Below are 5,017 nucleotides of genomic sequence, written 5' to 3' on the forward strand. Positions count from 1 at the left end.
GATTTCTTTTAATGTTGTCTTCTATTTTCCTAAATGTACTTTGCCACGTTATATTACTTGAAAATCGATGTGTTTAAATCACTTTTTTATTTGCTTTGACATTTTCTGCGCTACTTAGCGTCGTGTTTCTGATAGTTTCGAAATTGATAAGTAGTATTATCAGTGAAATGCTGGAATTCACCCGATGGACGGGTTTGTCATGTGTTGAAATACACGCCAGATTGTGGCAAAAATAAATTTTGTAAGCACACAATGTGCATCTTATTTTTACTCTTTTGATATGTTAAATGATGCAACTGATCAGCGCGGAAAGGATTTTTGAGTGTTATATTAAAGTTTTAATGTGTGCAAACTGCAAAGTAACAAAATGTAAGTGTGAAGTAACGTGATGTTTGGAGGCAAACGTCGTGTTTATTTCTAATGTAAATGTTAAAAATGTTTTATACGAAGGGAGGTTATTAATGTGCGTTTCATGCATTAACGTGGCAATCGGACGGATTTTTTTACCAGCCACATTTTTTGTAATTGCACAAAAAGAAAAGAATTGTTTTGTTTCATTTAACATATCAAAACGATATAATCCGCCTTTACAAATAGGCTTGTTTGTAGTTGTCGACAGTGGCTCGACACGAAAATATATACTTTTGAGAATTGTCTCTTTCTTACTGTAAGCAGCAAGTGAAATGCTTCGATTAAGACGTTAATGTACATGTTGGTGAAATACAATTGATGTGATTTTGTATAAGCTGTCATTTTATTTACCCACTCAACCCTTTTCATACAATAATTATAATCTTAAACACAAAACTATTTTATTCATGAAAGTTGATATTTCTAATGAAAGATATTATTCATTCCAATAAATCTTGTGTTTTCGTGAATAACATTCATGATTTTGTAATATGAACGCTTAAAAATACGTTCAATATAATGTTACATCAGAGCTGAATAACACGTCGCACCCATTATGCTTGTCGCCAGATCGGAGCAGCGGAACAACGGAGAGGATGCCAGAGCCGCTCTGTCTGACAAACAGATGAGGACGGGGCCGCGATACCCAGTCGATAGATATTTGGTTAGTATTTAGTTGAAACAGAAAGACAAATTATTTCAATGTTAAACTAATCTATATAAGAAAGGTCGTAATATAATAATGTACATTTTAATATCTATGGGAATAAGCACAAATATTCAGAGATAAAAAGTAGCAGAGACATTTGCGGACGTTTACGCATGCATGAAAATTAATGTTAGTTCCGTATTACATTTGAGTGATAGTCAAAAACCTTTCACAAATCGCTTAGGTATTTCGTTCACCGTAAGTTGCAAGTTAGTTGACTTCACTAATCATAAATTTTCGAATTCTAAATGAGAACTCTCAGAGGAAATGCATGCAAGTTATGGATGAATATACTCGCCTCTTCGATAAATTAGAAGCAACATTCCTGGGAGCAAACCAAAATATTATGTTTCGCTCTCTGATCATTCCTGCTGTGTATTGAATTACCTATTGTAGTGTTATTTTCTGACGTAAAATCCAAACGCTCTATTTTATCGTGGTGTAATAAACAACTCCATATCTGATAACATTTTAATATCAATAGCACTTATAATTTAATTGTAACGTTCAAAACTTGGGCCGATACAATTCAATTAGTCAAATGACAAATACCTGAAGATTTTTAAAATCTAAAGATTTACGTATCCTATGAAATGATGGTTTCATAAGATACGTAATTTTTAAGAAAAATCAAATTTATTGCTTGAAATTATTTGCAGGTTGAGAGCAGCAAAAATATTGAAATGGTTAACATCATAGATGACGATTTATGGAATCCAGAGCCAGCATTAAGACCAGAAGATGAAATAATTCTACGTAAATTGCATGAGATGCTGCAATCGACTGCAGACGACCTGAAACTTCTGTCCGGGGAACTGTCTAAATTTCATGAGCCTAGTGTGCAAATCAAACAGCGCCCACTCCGTTGGATGAAGAATTTAATGAAAAGTTCACATTCAGGAAATTGTAAACGCAAAATTTTATGGGCACAAAATTATTGATAAAACCCCACACGCGGAACCAGCGGTGTTTCGTGGCGTCACTGCAAAATCAAAGCCCGTATTAAATGTACAAAGGCCCAAAGTAAACAATACTGGTGTGCAAGTTAACGTCGCGCCAACGCTTCAAACTAAACTAGTAAACAGAAATTTAGGTATATCTCGCACTAAGATAATACAAATTAGCGATAAGAGACAAGATAACAAAAATAGTAAAAATTTGAATAATTGTAAAGTATTTAATAATGCGCCAGCCGTAGCTTATAATGAATTCTGTTATAAATATGTTGAACCGATAGTTAAAGAAAACTCACGTAAAGTGCTGCAAGTACAAGAAATGCCAAGCATTAATATAAGAAGCGAATTAAAAGAGCAGAAGGTCTTGAATATAGATATTTTGCCAGAATGCACAAAAAGTAAGCCAACTCATAGTTGCATCAATGTATCTGTAGTGACTATACAACATGAGACAGAACCAAAGCATGTACCTGTAACGACAAAGTCTGTGCAATATGAGCAACCAAACTTCAATAAGCCAGTTCGAAAATTGTATAAAATGTCTACATGTGATAGCAGCGGATCCACTAATAATGTTAGTTCTGAGGTCCCAGTAGTCCAAGTTAGACGTTCTTCAAAAACACCTAGGCAAGCCAACTATCAAAAGAAAATCACAGGAAATAATAAAGAGGTACAGACGAAGTCACATATTAATTTAGAAGAGTGGAAAAGAAAACTCAATAAAGTTTATGGTCCATCCAGTTCAAGAAAAAATGCTGGAACATCTAAACCAAAAAATAGTAAAAGAACACATTCAGGTATAGTAACACTCAATCCGACCAAACTAAACAATGCTGAATACATACCATATTCGCAACTAACATTAGGTGGAGTTAGAGTAAGTGACATAGAAAAAGAAATATCTGAAATTCGAAATAAGAATGATATATCACTAAGTCCTGTTTTAGATAGAATTCTAAATAGCCAAGAAAATAGTCCTAGGAAGTACAAACCCAAGGATAGTCCTAGACTTCTAACAACGTCAGATGAAAATTTATTACAAGAAGTTTTAGATATAGAAAAAACCATAAGTGAAACTATAACGCAAAATTTTAGTAAGAAATCTGACGGTGAATCCCAGAAAATACATGACTTATCTGAGCTATGTGATGATGAAAAAAATGAAAGTTATTTAGACGATTTTGAAGATGACAAATCGGAACAAAGTCGAAAATCTGAAAAAAGCAGCAAGAGGAATGGTTCACTATCTGATATTTCTAAAAATTCTGAGTCTATTGAAGACTCTAATAGTCCTGGAGAAGACAACTTTGAGAAACCTGGAACATCTAAAATCCAAAATACGACATTCACAAAAATATCAAATCTATCTTTCAAAGACTCTGTGGATATATTTGAATATGTTCATTCTGTTGACCGACAAGACACAGGCACACAAAGTTCCACTGAAAGTAGAATACAGCCCAAAGAGACACAAACGTCACCCAGAAATGAAAACTTTAATATACAACCTATTCATAATGACTTGTGGTCTCCAATAGATCCTTCAGGTGAAGTTAAAATATGTTTAAATTGGAGAAAGAGATGATTAAAAAGTTAATTATAGATGAGTATGGAGATTTATTAGAGAAGAATTTAACAAAGCCATCAACCTCTAAGGACAGCACTAGAGAAAGTGATAAGAACATAGCTGCATACCAAAAGAACACACAAACATCCCCAGCAAGAGTAAAGAATGTTATGACCTCCCCAAAAAAAATGAAGACCAGGACCACTTCTCCATTTAATGTAACTGTTGACCATCATACCAGTCCCATGATTCCTGTTACTGAAGACAGAGGAGTAAGTGTTAACATTGAGGATGAAGATTTGGATATTTCAATAAACCTATCATCACCAAGGTTTAGCCTCCGTTTACCACAGACATCTCGGGATGTCTTGTCCAGACTAGGTAGTTGCAGCAAAATTCAATCTAAAAATATAACAAAATCCAAAATCTTTATGAAATCATCAACACAAAGCTCGACATCACTAGATGCAGATAATTCCTCATCAGAAATAAGTAGCTTGGGTGAAATTAAATTAAGACTAAACAGAAGACTTAAAGTAAAGAGAGTGCCAACAGTGTCTGAATCAAGTTCTACTTCAACCGTGTCATTGTACAGTTCAGATATTTTTCAAGTGGAATTTTGCCACTAAGGAGTCTAGGAGAGATCAGTGGGGAACCAGCTGTTATGAAAGAGACTAAAAGCGATGGTGAAACTAGTTTTGATCTGTTGAATAAGTAAAACTTAAAGGAGATCTAAATTATAATGTTTATAATAAGTAGGATAAAGTTGTTATAAGTTGCTGTCTCGTATCATATACTATTGAAGATTCTGTTAACAGTATATGTAGATCAAATGTTGCAGTTAGTGAATGGCTTGCTGTTTGCACCTGTTAGGTACAGAAATGTGAAGTGCCTTAATATTATGTTTGAATATGAGTATAGCGCCCATGTTCACACCTAGAGTACAAAGTTTATAATATATGCTATGTTTGTTAGGTTTTATGTGTAATTAGTTGTATAATGCCATTATATTTTGTTTAGGTAAAGGTTTTTTTATTATGACTGAAATAAAATGTTGTTTCTGTGAAGTATTATTTTATATTCTTTATTTTCTTTATATTCCTTAATTTTTGCTTTTCACAGCTTCTGATAAAACAAAAACTTTGCAACACGCAACCTACTATAATTATAATTGAGGCTAGACTAAATACTCTCCAACCCTTAATGTATATTGTATAATAGATACGTATTATAAAAAATATATTTGGTATATGTAAATAAAAATATATTTGGTATGCTTTGTTAATGAAAAATAGAACTGCGCTGGACATAATAATAATCATAAAAAAAAATCATAGCAATAAATAAGTAGTACCTACCCAATCTACGAAAAAT

At 33.1% G+C, this 5,017-nt stretch overlaps 1 non-coding gene across 1 annotated transcript; it reads left to right on the plus strand.

Moving 5' to 3' along the window:
* Positions 1–6: 6 nt before the first annotated feature.
* Positions 7–4,716, plus strand: LOC115446142. The gene is made up of 2 exons (XR_005113478.1): positions 7–1,075; positions 1,780–4,716. It is a non-coding gene; the product is annotated as an uncharacterized LOC115446142 (transcript).
* Positions 4,717–5,017: the final 301 nt, after the last annotated feature.

The sequence above is a fragment of the Manduca sexta genome, unplaced genomic scaffold, assembly GCF_014839805.1.
Source record: "Manduca sexta isolate Smith_Timp_Sample1 unplaced genomic scaffold, JHU_Msex_v1.0 HiC_scaffold_1574, whole genome shotgun sequence".
In the NCBI taxonomy this organism is placed as follows: Eukaryota; Metazoa; Arthropoda; class Insecta; order Lepidoptera; family Sphingidae; genus Manduca; species Manduca sexta.